The following is a 16,409-nucleotide window of genomic DNA, read 5'->3' as shown; positions in this document are numbered from 1 at the left end:
ACTGATTCAGAGGAACTTGTTCTCCCGGTGTCCTCTATCCAGAGTGGCTCTTACAATCTTTCCATCTCCTCTTCCCTTAGCACAGAGGGAGCAGATTTGTTGGGGACCTCTACACCCACACAATTCATTGAACACGGAGAAGTCAGTCACAAAACCTTTGACCTAAAATCTGTCCTGCCTATAAAATAAGCTTTGGTAATAGTGGCACAGAACTTGAGAGAGTAGCCAACAGATGTCTGATTTGACCCAAGGCCCACTCCACAAGAAGGAACTCATACCCAATATTGTTTGGGTAAGTAAGAACCAGAAACTAGATAGCCCAGAGACCTAGTGTAAAACCCAACACTATCAAACACTGGTTTAAAAAATCCTCAATAAAATTATTCCTATTGATATTCTGCTATCCTCATAAATTGGTGAATTATCCAGTCATCTTCACAGAGACTTCCTCCAGCAGCAGATGGGAACAGATGCAGAGACCCACAGCCAGACACAAGGCAGAGAGAGTCTCAACCAAGATTCTTATGGGATTTAACCATGCTCCATATATCAGTTTGTAAAATGTTATCATCATCATTGATTTCTAGGATGATTGAAGGTCTCACTCTTTCTCTGAAAAAGAGCCCAAGGAATGTGGCTCGGAGAAGGTTCCATTTTCAGTGGGGATGCATGGGTAAGATTTAGGAAGATAAAATAAAGGCAGTGGAAAGTGTAGGATGACAGCTCTATTTTCTAAATCCTGATTTACAGGGTCCTCATGTGGAAGACCATGTGATAGGCCATTATGCTAGACTTTTTGCCACAAAGCAGGTATAACTGTTATTTCCTTCTATGGTGTTCCTGAAATATAGAGGGGGCATGAAAGATGATTTTACCATCATTCATATTCTTTATTAAATTTATTTATTTATTAAAGATTTCTGTCTCTTCCCCGCCACTGCCTCCCATTTCCCTCCCCCTCCCCCAACTGATTCCCCCTCCCTCATCAGCCCAAATAGCGATCAGCATTCCCTGTACTGTGGAAAGTCCAAGGACCACCCACCTCCATCCAGGTCTAGTAAGGTGAGCATCCAGACTGCCTAGTGGCAATGGGTTTTGATCCTACTGCACGTACTGGCTTTGTGCGAGCCTAGGCAGTTTGGATGCTCATCATTCATATTCTTAAACATATAAGATTTCAGGTAAGTGTTTGCCGAAGAAAGTCATAATGATTAGAAACAGACTATCTTTTGCATGTAGCTTCAACCAGGTTTGCTAACACATGAGTAACTCACAGGAATGTCTTAGTGAGGTCTGGACAAACAGTTCATCAAGAGATTTGGTACAATATTTGTATTCTCAGGAATTTTAATAACTGCCATAGTTTTCTAGGAAACTTTTGAGATTTTCTATGATAGCTGTTTAGACAAGATCTGTAGTGTCATTTCCCAGCTTGTACTTCCAAGTTCTTTCAATAATTCAGCTCCCACTCCTGACTTACATACAGTACACTTTGTGTACTTATAGGGCTTTATGTTTCTTCTCTTAGCTTCAATAGAGTTGTGTAAAACACGGAAAGTGGCTCGGGAGCAATAAAACTCTGTGGAACTATGAGATGACTGATTCTCTAATGTGATTGTAACGGAAGGTAGCCAAATAATAATAACACTGCAAAATGGGTCAAGGGTAGTAAGACCGTTATTCATACGATTGCTTCTAATGTTTTGGAGTTATATGCCTATAGAAGGCAAGCCTTTCAGAAGTTTGGTAGCCGTAGTTATAGTATTCGAAGGTTATGGTGGAAATAAGGACTGTAGACAGAAACTGGCTATTTCTAAAGAGAACGTAACAGTTTTAAATTCAAGGGATGGTACAAATCCAAGTGTCTGGGTCATCATGACCAAGAGCTTGTGACTTTAATTAATATCAAGAAGGAGTTCCTTTTTTCTTTTATCCATCAGGACACATTTCTAAAACCCAACTAAAACTTAATTCTGAGATGAGTGAATTTGTGTTCAAATTGTATGCACATAGCAATAAAGCTTCTTGAAGGTATAACATTAAGAAATAGTTAATAGAGAAATTAAAAATTATAAGTGGGAGACTTTAACATGCCCCAGTACTGTGACCATTCCAAAACTGGTCAAAGTTCCTGCCATCAGAAGCCGTATTGCTACTCTTCCTTCACTTAAATAATCTCCCTCAGTCATTTTATAGAAGAATAATGATCATTCTTTTTTTTCCCTTTGGATTTTGAGACAGGGTTTTGTTGTAGCTTTAGAGCCTGTCCTGAAACTAGCACTTCTTGTAGACCAGGCTGGCCTCAAAATCACAGAGATCTGCCTGCCTCTGTCTCCCGAGTGCTGGAATTAAAGGTGTGAACCACCACTACCTGGCTAATGATCATCTTTAAGACACACACGTTCTCTTTTTTTCCTTCAATTATAATTAGGTTCAAATTCCAGTTAAACCTGAAAGGAAAGATAAAGAACAAATTCTGGTAAGGAAGAAAGCTCCACTTATTCAAGAAGTGCAACATTGTTAGTTTACAACGGTTCATGTGAGGAAATGATTATAGGTGTTTGCTGTGAGAATAAAGGGTACAACAATAAATGAGAGTTGAGGAATTCCTCTAGAAAACCCTGTTTTCCCAGACAGTTCTGACCTACTATTGTAGATGCCGAAATTCCTGAGAAAATGCTGAGCAGTGACCCTTTGAAGAAGTACTGAACTCTGCTGCCATCTTTGATACCATAGAATTTTTTCCTCTTCTTTATTTTAAGGACCTCTGATCATTATTTTTTTTAAGATTTTATTTATTTGTTAAGTATACAGACTTCTGCCAGAAGAGGGCACCAGATAGCATTATAGATGGTTGTGAACTACCATGTGGTTGCTGGGAATTGAACTCAGGACCTCTGGAAGAGCAGCCAGTGCTTTTAACCTCTGAGCCATCTCTCCAGCCCAAAAAAGGCAACCATCACTTCTTAAACTTCAGGAACACCACTGATGGTAAGGGCTTCCCAATGGAGGTGCTGGGGATCGAACCCAGGGCCTCGTGCACGCCAAGCACGCACTCTACCACTGAGCTACAGTCCCGCTGATCCTCTGATCATTATTAAACTTGGCTCTTTACTGGAAAGCATCATCTACTCTAAGTAATTTCTGGTTCCTCCTTGATGTTACTTTGAGGAATTTTGCTATGCCAACTTATTCTGCTAATGTAGAATAACGGAACAAGTGACAAGAGGGACTTTTGGTCTAAGTTCTATGTCAAAACAGGTTTAATGATGCTCCACCACACCTGTGGTTGTTCTTGCGAACAAATGGCTTAAAACGTACACTAGGAAAATGATAAATATTTCATATTAATTCACTGACTTGTCAAGAGATAACTAAATAATAAGAACGGTTGAGTCATCATCTGTCTCTACCAAAATTAAAAATCACACCAACAGTACAACACACTAGGAAGAATTCAGAAGAATAGTGTCATAAGAGATTTTCACTGTGCCTTCTTGACTTGTCTAAATGACAGATCGAATTTGTAAAATGGAGAATCCAAACATGGGCGCTTTTTCACATGTATTTCTGTCATTCCCACTTTTCTGCCCGCTCCTGATGATTATTTTTAGTTTACACACAAGGACAACAACAATAGCAACAATCTGGTAAAAATTTTGCAGTTACCTGACTCAGATTACAATATACCTTCACTGCCTTACCTTAGACTACAAAAATTCCTTGTTGCAATTTAGCCCAGAAAGTCTTATTTCCATTATGTAGGGCATAATTCTAATCCATTATACTAATTTTATCATGCAGCTTAGACATGTTGATGGCAATGCAGGAAATGCTGAGTGAGGTATTGTACTAATGCATGTGTGCTCCAGAAGGTAGAAAACCAAGCCCATAAAATATGAGGTCATCACTGACTTTGAGGAAGTGCTTTGGAGTTTAGTAGCCTGGAACATGCTGTTTTTTTCCTGTTGCTATGGAGAACAAATTGTCGTGTCTTGTGTTTGCCCCTCCTCAGAAAGAAGCTCAACCTCCATAGCCCTGTGTGAGTTCTAGAATAAAAGTTGCCCACTAAACTCCCCTGTTTACTTGGTGCCAGTTTTGAATAAGAAACTGACGTAATTAAGGCACTAAAACTGGGACATGTTTCTCTGCTTCTGTTAAAAATATTTATTTAAATTTTAATTATGTATAACTATGTGTGTCTGTGTGTAGATATGTACACGTGGGCACACAGATGCCAGAAGGGAATTCAGATTCCCTGGAGCTAGAGTTACAGGCAGTTGTGAGCTACCTGACATGGGTGCTAAGAACAGTTCACGTCTTCCTCAAGAACAGGACACGCTTTAAGTCACTGATCCATCTATAGCCCCATTCCTTTATTTCTTGGTTTATGGGATCAAGTAGATCTAATGGTGCACAAAGAACATTGAAAAGTTAAGGAATAACCAGGCATCATAATGTGCTCTTTTAATCCTGGTACCCTGAAGGCTGAGGCTTCATGGTTTCATATCCCAATGTAGCAATGTAGTATAAACTACATCATAATTCAAGCCCAATGTGAGCTACAAAGTGAAGTGCTATGGGAATGTGACTTAGTAACATAGTGCTGGCCTAACATGCTTGAGGTTCTGTGCTCTATACAAGTATTATAATACACACACACACACACACACACACACACACACACACACACACTTCTGTGTGTTTACAACAGAAGAATCTTAGTCCAAATACTTAAGATTTGGAACAAATTCATGCTGTTTTCTGCATATAACTACCTTTACTTTGAAAAGCTACTACTGTCTACAATCAGTATCTCTGATAGACATGAATACTTAATTACTGAAAACCGAATTGGTATTTGATATAAATTATTTGCCTTTAATTGGTTACTATGTGCCCCACAAGCACATGAACTGGGTACCTTTAGAGATTCCTATCATTCCATGAAAGTGGATGTGTAGGTTCAGACTTGGGGGGATTATAAATAATAATTCAGAAAAAGAGCATGCACAAGGCTCTGTATTAGTCACCCGTTTTTATGGCTGGTCACTCCCAGACATAATGGCTTAAAATGTAAGCAACCTTATCTTAAAATTTACGCAGTTTATGTTACATTTTCTAACTAGGTTACTCCTCTGGTCTGGGTCAGCCTCATTGCTGATGTATCAATAGTCCCCAGGGAAGTCAGCTTCCAGCAGAGTTATTTAGGTTCTTTTCATATATGTGGCCACCGACAGACTAGAAATTGGGGTGATAGTGGTGACTGGACTCCATGTCTCTCAGGAGGTTAAGCCAGGCCTTCTTACATTCATAGTTTGAAGCCCATAGGAATGTAAGAGTACAATATTCAAGAATTCATAGGGTATGTGTTTATTACCCAAAGCCATTTTGACCCAGTTCTGTTCATTAACAAGGATAATAGTGATGATAGGGTATGGGAAAGTAGACAGCATCTTTGCATGGAAATTCTTCAGGGCATCAGTGCAAATTTTAATAATGTATGCAGACTTCCATGGCACTCATTATTGTTTTAATAATACCTGTCACTGAGCAAACACACATTACTTATGGCTTCCTGAAATCCTTATTCCTAAATAACCAAGGGCAAAAGATGGATCATCTTAAGGAGGTGGCACCAAAGAGTAAGAGAATATTTAAAAAAAACATTCCACTCAAAACAAAAGTATAGAACATGAACTTAATGGACAAGATTAGCACAATGGTCATAACAGAGCCTGAGGAGATATCTATAGAAGGATCTCACAGAAATGATGAAGAAAGTAAAGGGATATTTATGTCCCATTTACATGCACACGAAAGCACTGAAGTGGTACCTAATGCTGCTTGTCAGGCAGCCTCCTTCTGCAAGGACACTAATCCCTGCATATGGGCTCATGGCTAGAGCAGGCTACAGGTTATTCACACAAGGTGATAGGAATATTGCACAGCTGACTGTTTAACATGTTACTGAAGAGGCCATCAATAACACCCTTTCGTGCTACTGTTCCTGGGAGACAAGAAAGCCTCCTTAGTAGGAGGCTAGACTGAATCTTTTTTTGTCACAGGGAAACCTGTGTCCAACAGTTTCTGACTAAGGAAACAAGGGATGTAAAAAAATTATTAAAGTTTGACTGCACAATCAGTTGTTGTAACATATCATTTTGGCTGTCAACTTGACTGTATTTGGAGTCAAGTAAAATGCAAGCTCCTGAGAATTCATCCAAGGGACTTTGGATCCGAAGTGGGGAAGACCCCCTAAATGTAGACTGTGCCTTCAGATAGCAACCCTGATAAAGGGCATGAAAGGACGCTTTGCCTGATTACCCTCGCTCTTGCTGGCACATTTATCTATTCTGTGGCTGCTGCACTCCTTCACCAATAATTGGATCAGCCTCTTCAGGTTACGTATGCGGACTGAAGGTCAGAGGCTCTCCAGCAATCCTCCAGCCTTCAGTGCCAGATTGGGACTGCTAAAACGTTCAGCCTTGTGGATGGAGAAGCTCTGGATTGTTGGCTTCTCTAGCGGGAGACAGCCATTGTTGAACTACCACATGTGAGCCAGTCTAGCAACTTCACCTTCTCACCATATCACTTCCACTAGATACTAATCCAGCTGAAAAAAAAAAGAGAGAACATCATGATTGTTCATACTTTCTTTTTGCTGTAGCATGTATGTCATGCTTATCGGTTCCCTTCACTTCCTCTTTTCTAAAAGACGTGATAATTCTAGGTGACGATAATTCAAGGTCAAGGTTACTGTGTGTGAGAGGAAATCTGATGTGAGCTTAAAAACGAAGGGTAATTCTGAAAGGAAAGGTGGCCAATCTGCTTTTCTGTGTAGAACACAAGAGATCTTGGATCGTGTGACATACGGTTCTCTCTTAGGCATCCATGCTGTTTTAAAAGGCACTAACAAACCTTTTATTTTATAAAGTGCATTAATAATATAGAAAGTCAATGTTAGTATTAATATGTGTGACACTGCTGTAAAGTAGAAAATTTTTAGCTGTACATGACACATGGACTCCAGTTTGAAACCGAAATTCTAGTTAATATTACAAAACAAGAAGGACTCCACTTCGGTTGTACATGGTACAGAGAAATGCACTGCGAGAACATTTTTCTGCCAATGACATTTACTCCAATGATGGCTGACATTTTTAGTAGGAAGATGGAAGTCCAGGGTGACATGGGAGATAAACACACACATATTAAATATTCTGCTTCTTTTTCTAAAGTGCCAGTGCAAAACAATAACTTGTTATATGTATCTAAAAATATGTGGATTTTCAGGTGATTATGTGCTTCAGTGTGTGTTACTACACAAACATTTCACTTAAAAAGATGTGAATTTTCTTATTTAATAAGAAACATTATTTCTATGAATTGTTTTCTAATGAATTTCTTCATGACATATATGTACACATGCATGCTCATGCTCTGGTACACACACAAGCGTGCGTGTGTGCATGCACACACACATACACACACACACAGAGTTGCACAACACATATCACAAAGTGGGCATGTACTTATCTCCAGGGTCTAGCACTGGCAGGAGGTTATGTAAAACCTATGAGAAGCTTCTCCAATAGTATGCTGTCTTGAGCCCAAGGAAGTACATTGTGCTGGATTTTGTATGATGGATTAATTTTGCTTGATTTTAATTCTATGTGAATAGAATCACTATGTTTCATTTATAAATTTACTCATATTTGAGTTTATAGAAAGGCAGTCACTCTTCTTTTATTCATTGTTATATGATTTGTCCACACAGTTGTGTGCAGTCTTATATCAACTGTTTTCATTACTACATAGTTTATCACATTGAATAGACGTATTAGGTATCATCAATCTTCAATTGATGACCTTAATTATATAAATCTGGAAGTATCAAGAAGAGGAGTATAATGAACATAATGGTTGAAATTTTTGTATTTTGAAATTTTCATGAGCATAGCAACCACGTTTTCTTTGAGTGTAAGTTTTAGCATTAATAAATACGAGGCTATAAAGTTGGTAGCATTAGCAGAAGCTGGGTGGACTATTGATAACACAACCTGCTCTCAGCGGGTTGGGAGAGTTGCCAGCATAATCCATCTGAGTTGATATTTTTATCTGTACTTATTCATTGTAGCCACATGTATACTGCATCTTATTTTGACTCTGATTTCCTTCACCCTGATAGCTAGTGGCTGAGCATTTTGTATGTTAATGTGATATTTGGACATTTAAATCTTATGCACTTTTTTTTTTGCAAATCACTTGTTAATGTTTCTGCTGTCTTACTTATTGAAACAAAAGGAGTCCTTGCCAATTTATACCTTCTCCCACACCTGTGCTGGGAATATTATTGGGATTGATTTGACTCTTTAGACAATTTTGAGAGAAGGTGGTTGCAATAATGAGCATTTCAGTTTAGAGTCGTGGCATGTTCTTGGATTTATTTTGACTTTCCATAGCTTCTTGCAGTCATATAAAAAGTTTTCAGTGTTTGTCATATAAAAGTTTCATTGGATCTACTCCTAGGGTGTAGACAGAGGTTGATCCTTCATTCCCAGATCCCCAGACATAAAATAACCACACAGAAACCGTATTAGTTAAAATAGTGCTTGGTCAATAACTTAGGCATATTGCTAGCTAACTCTTATATCTTAAATTACTGGATCTCTATTAATCTGTCTGTGCATCACTATGAGGTTGTAGCCTACTGGCAAGATTCCAACAAACTCCTCCAGGTGTCTTTCTCCTTGGGCAGTTATTTGACAGCTCTCTGACTCCACCTACTCTCTCTCTATATCTCTTCCAGCCTGGCTATAGTCTGCTCTTCTATAGGTCGAAGGAGCTTCTTTTATTAACCATTTGCAGTAAAACATATTCACAGCATGCAGAGGGGAATCCCACATCACTAGGCACTTGAAGATTTTTCATAGTGATAAATTTTAAATTGTATGTTTAAAATTTTTATGTATTTTTATTAATCTGTAAGAAAATAACTGATGATTTCTTCATATATTCTTTGGCCTTTTCTTGCATTCTTCTTCTGAATCACAAACCGTATTTGATTGATCATGTGCTCAAATGTTTCTTATGCCCTTTACATTTCCCATTTTTAGTTTTTATGCCTCAGCATGAATGGTATCTACATTGGCATCTTGCTATCAATGTTTGTCTAAGAGAGTGGAATCATATGGGGTTTTTAATCATGTTGTTGGAGCACATTCTGTCCCTTCAGCCAATAGCCTTTAAGATACCAGCCCACTTGGGTGTGATCTCTGATACTGTAAAAAGCAACTGTAAATCCTGTGCTCGCTCTCTTGCTTCTGGCGCCCGCTTCTGGCTGCTAGACTCTGTTCCTGTTTGCTCAGAGGACTGTTATCTAGGACAGTGTACGTTTTTTCTTAAATAAATAATCCTTTTATTATCCATAATTCTGAACTGGTTTGGATTATTCTGTGATTTTCATCTTCATAATCAAGTTTATGTATCTCTAATTTTTACTTATAGACTTTGTTGATTAGAAATAACTTTTTGTGTTTTCTATTTTTAATCTATTTTACCTATAACTTTAATCATTTGTTTATATTTTTATTTCATTGAAAATAGTTTTTTTTTCATATAATATATTCTGTTTATGGCTTCCCATTCTTCTACCTTCAGTTCTTCCTCATCTCTCTTCCCATCAAGTTTTACCTCTTTTCTGTCTCTTGATATAAAACAAGCAGTCTTCTAAGGGATAATAATGAAATAAAATAAGATAAAACAAATTGGAATAGGATAAAGCAAACAGAAGAAGAGGAGCTTAAGAAAAGGCACAAGAAACAGATACAGATACAGAGAAATATGTGCTTGCACATTCAGGAATCCCATAAAGAGCAGAAAACTGCAAGTCATAATTAATACATATGCAGAATCTGTAGGGTAAAAATAAATGCATAAGTGTAAAGTAAAAATAGTAATAAAAATAAACAAAACCTTAAAAAGCCATGACACAACATAATGAGACAAGGATGTATCCTGTTTAGGGCTGAGTCCTCTCAGGTCTCTCTGTATCGCTTGCCTGCCTCTCTCTCTCTGTGTGTCTCTCTGTCTCTCTCTCTGTGTCTCTGTCTCTCTGTCTCTCTCTCTCTGTCTCTCTCTCTGTGTCTCTGTCTCTGTCTCTCTCTCTCTCTGTCTCTCTCTCTCTCTCTCTCTCTCTCACACACACATACACACACACACACGCACTGTGGAATCTCTGTTTCCATCCATTGAAGAAGAATGCTTCTCTGATGATGGCTGAGCAAGGCACTGCTCTCTGAGTATAGCAGAATGTCATTAGGAGTCATTTGATTGCTGTGTGTTTCCTTTGTAGAATGGTAATATTTGATTTTCTCCTAGTTCCCTGGGTTATCTAATCTCAGGTTCTTTCTTGGTCATCTGAGCAGATTTGGGTATTGGTTTCATCTCATGGAGTGAACCTTAGATCAAATCAGATATCGCTTGATTAATCTTATAAGTTGTGTGCCAACATTGCACAAATGTATCTTCGGCTGGACACCATTGTAGACAAAGAGTTTGTAGCTGGGTTGATGTTTATGTTTCTGCTCTGGGAACATGCAGAGTTTAATTATCTTTGCTTATATGAGTATGGATGAGAAATTACTTACTAGAAATTGGATAATTTATAAATGGCTGTACCTCTGCTGAAAATGATACCCCTTTCCCCCTGCCACAATTAATTATCAATAGTCCGTCAGGGAGGGATGGGTCCTCATGAGATCTTCCCTCTTCTGTGCAAAATGTATGGGCCAATCTCATGCCGGTCTTAAGCCATCATACAAAGCTGGAGTGAGCTCAGGAGTACAGCAGTCTTATCACTATGTCTAGAAACATCTTTTTAGAACCCTCCCCACCCTCTGGCTCTTTCATCATTTCTGCCTGTCTTCTGTAGTGTTCCCCAAGCATTTGAGGACATGATATCACTGACCTACTTAGAGCTCAGTATCCTACCTTCCTTTATTTCATTGTGGCAAATTGACCAGTTATAAGTCTTCATTAACCACAGACTATTTCACTAAGAAGCATCTTGGATGAAGTCTAAGAGCAACACTAATCTTCTTTATAAATAAGTCTATATAAACATGAATATTTAGAAGGCAGTTTGACCACATGTCCGTTTAGTAAAATACTAGCAGTGGTTTCAATTGTATGGCCTATCATTTCCCCAGCTCTTGACCAGGTTTAAAATACTAGGTATTGTATGAGTCAAATCAGAAAGCAGTTGTTCATCCCCAAATGGTTTGTTTTGTTTTTATATCAATGGGCACATCTTACTAGGTTTTTTTTATTACGGCACCTGCCTGGGCTCACATGGCAGTGAGACTGCTGATTGCCTTCATCCTGCAGCAATCTTCCAAGCACCTCTTAGTATTGTAAAATTTAACCAGCAGGGGAGGAACCTATCAGCTCAGCTCCAACTGTATTTCTGTGTTTGGGGACTAAAGGGCGTGGTGTCTTCAGTAGTAGGGTCTCCCTGCATGCTTCTTGATTTTCTTTTGAGAATGATTAGTTCGTGTACCCCTTGTTTGGTTTTGTTTGTTTATTGTATAAATTCCACATTTAATTTTTCTCAATCTGTTCAAGGACAAACATCTGTTAACATAGATCAGACACAGCTTGGATCCCTATCCTGTATTTTGCAACATGCAATAAGGCCTTAACAAGCTCCACGTTGGTTATCTGTGGGTAAAACAACAACAACAACAACAAAAAATTGAACTGTAGACTCGCCCAGGTTTGACACTTGTCCCTTCATCTGAAAGTTAAAAAGTTAGTCATTGGGCCGGGCAGTGGTGGCACACGCCATTAATCCCAGCACTCAGGAAGCAGAGGCAGGAGGATCTCTGTGAGTTTGAAGCTAGCCTGGTCTACAAGAGCTAGTTCCAGAACAGGCACCAAAACTACAGAGAAAACTTTTCTCAAAAAAAAAAAGTTAGTCATTGTAAATTTTCTCTGCTTATGGATTAAACTAAGGAAGAAAATCAACTTGAATTTAAAGAAATTAGTCTGTAGCTGTGTGCTTTAGGAATAAGCAGGAAAAGTTGTTATCTATATGACTATGCAGCAGTGGTCAATATTCAACTCTAAACTCCTAGTGTATGTTCTTTGGTACCTTTTAACCAGTAAGACAAATTCTGTATAAAATGAGACATAACAGAGGGATAGGGAAAGACTTTCTAGGGTATCTACTATACTTCTTTTACCCATTTCACAGACACAAAGAGATGACTCAAGCCTACTCTCCAAAGGAACAAGGGACATGGTTCAATTAAGATAGAATTCGCTTCAGATTTGCTATCTCTCTTATACTTCACCATTTCCAATGGAGGGTCCTTGTTTTTTCTTGTTTGTTTGTTTTGTCTTTTGAAGTGATCCCAACAATTTCACAGGCAGAGCTGAGCATGGATGCTGAGGCACAAACTTGAAGCTGGCACGTATTCCTTCCCTGGGAGTAAGATGATCTCACTGCCAAGCATTGTTTCTTCGTCTTTCATTTGCCTTTTCTTATTCATTAGGCCTTATTAGGTACATAATTATTGTGTGTTGTGTGTTTGTAAAATAATCTCTGTATGAAAGTAAATTCCCTAATTGTATTAGAAATGAAAAGAAAGAGATTCAATAACAATGATTTATAGAAAAGAGTAATTTGAATAAATTTAAAAGTGGAATGTCTTAGAATTATAGAGCTATTAATGATCTGAAGGGTATAATTTGAAAATTTCAGTTATTTTTGTAGCATATTAAAGGGAAAATTATATGCTAGTATAATGTTCTAGACTTGAAGATTTGGATTCCTGAAAGCTAATGGCTGTTTTCTGGATGTTCCCTTTCTTGCCAAAGATAGCTGGTGCACTGAGAGCAAAGGCCAGACTGTTTTCCCCCTCAGCCTCCTGCCTTTGTTGCTAATTCAAGTTCATAGCAGGGTACTGTTTCTCTTTTCTGGACAAAACCCTTTGATGTTTACAACTATTTCTGTCTTTTTGCCTTTGAGGGAGAGGATAAGATTAAATTTACTGTTTCTTCATTGTGTATGGGGACAAGTAATTAATTTTGGCTAATGAATCGTGAGAAGAATTGTTATATGCCATTTCCAGGCCCATCATTAATTACCAATGAGTCCCCCCACCATCCCACTCTTTCCTAACATAATCTAACAATATCCAAAGAGTGGCTCTTCTCTCTGCCTGGGTCCCGACAGTGATGGTAGAGTGCTGATGAGCCTTCTGCTTCCAAGGAAGTGGATTTTGATGCTCTCAGACAAAGACTTTTGGCGTATCTTTGGCAGCACTGAATGGTGCACTAACTGAGTAAGCCTGTTATTTTGGAGCCCAACCTGTTCAAATGACAAACTATTCATGTGTGGACACCCATTTTCTTCATTTTCTTGGCTCTGGCTAGCTAGATAGCAAGAACATTTGGTAAGTTCTTCTTTTGCCTAAAGACAAAGGAGAAATTAGTTCTCTAAGGAGAACATGCGTTAGGAAGGACAAGAGAGAACAAGGACACAAGGAGATTCAGACTAGTGCTTACAACTGAGTATCTGAGGTCACCTCAGTACATATCATGGATGGTCTCTGTGGCACATGTTATTAGTGGAAGAGACTTGATTAAGGGTTTTTATACCTGTGTATATACTCTACTTTCAATTGTTCTACTCAGGGGCGATTTGTGAACATGCTATTTTTTGTATATTTAATTAATGCCTTCTTTCTATACTTTATGTTCATATCTTGTGGAATGAGCACAGTTACAAAGATTTAATAAACCATTTACAAGCAACATCGTGCATGGTAGATAGATATCTTGGTCATGTCTTCTCTTAGCTGCATCTTCTAATCTCCATATATTTAATAATGATGTCTCATTTCCAGGTAGTTTTCAGATTAGTGTCTTAGACTGACTTCTTGACTGAGCCTGAAGATTGCTCTTTTAGATTGTGGTCGTGTACTTAGGTCATATTAAGAATGTCCCTAGGAAGATAAGTGGTGGATATGCATATATAGGTTTGAAAGGTTTCTTCCTAAATTAGTCTCAGGTGTTCCTCAAAGAATAAAAAGATGTGAGAGGAATATAGGTTACTGCAGAGAGAACACATAAAACATAAACATAAAAAATGCACAAATGAGAACAAACATATCATTTTTTTTTCAATTTCTCTTGCCCATTGTCATTTTTGATTCAAGTCATGGCAATCTTAAGCAAAACAAGCAACAATGAAGGCAAAACTCATAGCTATGCTTTGAGTGATTGGCAGTTGTTCCTTTGCATTATTATATTATTATAGTATTTATTGAGAAGGAATAAATATTCAATGTTTGGCTTGTGATTTAGAAACAAAAGCAAATGGTGAAATTCTGTACAGGACACACATGAACTGGGAACTGTTTTCATATTGAGAATACATTTATTTGTTCATGAATTTTAAAATGTATCTAGGAAACAAATAAATATGGAAAATAGCACATAGCATTTGATATAAGCTACGAAAAATGGTAGTGATAGTACCAATTCCTAAGAATTATTATCAAAGTTGCCATTTGAAAGATAACTTAAAAGGTTCTTATTAACTTTTCAGCACCTCAGTTACTTCTTCATTTCATAAAAAATGATTTTGTATTTAGGAAACCTTTGTTGATGCTTCAAGGTCAAATCTATTGGTAGACATGGACCATTTCCTCTGCAAGACTGTTACATGGATGCCTATGCTATGCTGGCTTCCTTGTAATTCTTGGAGAGTCTCACTGAGAAAAGGAAAATGCCACGCAATGTTTCCACATAAAAAAGTGGTTTGTAGCTTCAAGATATTAACAGGGATAAGCGTATAGCTTCTTTTAATCTCTTGTATGTTTTAAAAATGGCAGAAAGGGCTGTTATCTAGTCTCCACGTGACAGACTTTTCTGCCATTTTTGATTCCTAACATATAGTGAAGCATCGGAGACTCTTGACAGAAAGGAACTGGTAGTCTTGCTCCTTCCCTTTGAGAATACAGCCTTTAAGATATGGCCAGGGTCTAGTGCGGCACTAAACACAGACAACAGCCAGAGCACACCCTGGTTTCCAAGGATGAGTGATTTGAGTACCAGAAAGCAGTGATTGTGGGGGAAAGTCCACGTTTCTAACACAATGATGAGCAAGACCAGTCACTAAAGTTCCAGGTCCAAGCTTTAGAAAAGTTTCCTGATTTTCTACCCTGTAAGGAGAGACCACGTCTTTGTTTCCTTGCCACCCAGACCCAAATATATATATATATAATTACACAGAAACTATATTAATTACAACACAGCTTGAACAACAGGCTTAGGTGTGTTCCTACCCAGTTCTTATATCTTAAATTAACCATAGTTTGGTCCTATGTGTGTTCCTTTCCAGTCCAGCTGGAGTTGGTGAGCTCCCATTAGCTCAGGTAAACTGTTTCAGCGGATGAACCCTTCTTGGTCTTGACCTCATTGCTTATATTCTCATTCCTTCCACTCTTCAACTGGACCTTGGGAGCTCAGTCCAGTGCTCTGATGTGAGTTGTTATAGAAGACCTCAGAGGCTTTCTGAGAGTTCTTAAAATGGGGGAGATTAGGCAAATGAGACCACGGGAACTACAAAGCAGCGAGTTAATAGGTACAGTGCCAATTTGTGTGGTACGTCTCTCACACATAAACTTATATGCAAGTATTTTTTTAGAAAGTTGTTTTTTACCCTTACATTAAACAAAATATTATTTCTAGCAGTAGAAGCCTTTCAAGTCAAATAGATATTATTATTCCCTACAAAGTCCATCTTGATTCATGAACATTCCATGCCAAAAATAATTCTATTTTAAAGACAATAAGTGTTTGTTTTTGCCTAGGGCCACTTGAAACCCTGCAAAAGAGACAAGAGGAATTAAAGGTCTTTAATCATATTTCCTGGTTTTTAACTGTTAGTTTTTACACTTCTGAGCCATTTCTCTCCTCTTGCTGGGCACTATTGGGGCCTATAAATCTTAATTAAAGATGCATCTTTTCTTTATGAAATCTGAGCTGAAAGCAACCTTTCATTTTTTTTTTATTTTTAAGACTAGTTCCATGTGTTGGCTCATAAAACAAGGAAGACTTTTACACTCAAAGGATTTTGAAAGCTGCTGTTGCTGCTGTCGTCTGGAGTGGGTCCCATAGTTATTGTTACTGTAATTTTGCTATTATTATGATTTTTACGAATGAGCGTCTGGTATAGAGCACAATGGGGAGGTTGGTCTTGTTTCAGAAAGCGGAGGTGTGGCTAAAACATGAAGGAAACGTGGGTCAGTAGGAAAAGAGAAGTCCCTTGAGTGCTATGGGGTGAAGGGTGGGGTCTCCATCAAGGAATGAAAATTTAAAAATAATGGTCTTCT

General features: G+C 38.1%; 1 non-coding gene across 1 annotated transcript; it reads right to left on the bottom strand.

Annotated features, from left to right (window-relative positions):
* Positions 1 to 3,006: 3,006 nt before the first annotated feature.
* Positions 3,007 to 3,078, bottom strand: Trnaa-ggc. The gene has a single exon. It is a non-coding gene; the product is annotated as a tRNA-Ala (tRNA).
* Between the last annotated feature and the right edge of the window lie 13,331 nt (positions 3,079 to 16,409).

This window comes from Microtus oregoni, unplaced genomic scaffold (genome assembly GCF_018167655.1).
Source record: "Microtus oregoni isolate MIOR12 unplaced genomic scaffold, Mior012 000065F_ref0000479, whole genome shotgun sequence".
Classification (NCBI taxonomy): Eukaryota; Metazoa; Chordata; class Mammalia; order Rodentia; family Cricetidae; genus Microtus; species Microtus oregoni.
The sequence above is the reverse complement of the archived record's forward strand: the minus strand, read 5'-3'. Positions and strand labels throughout refer to the sequence as shown.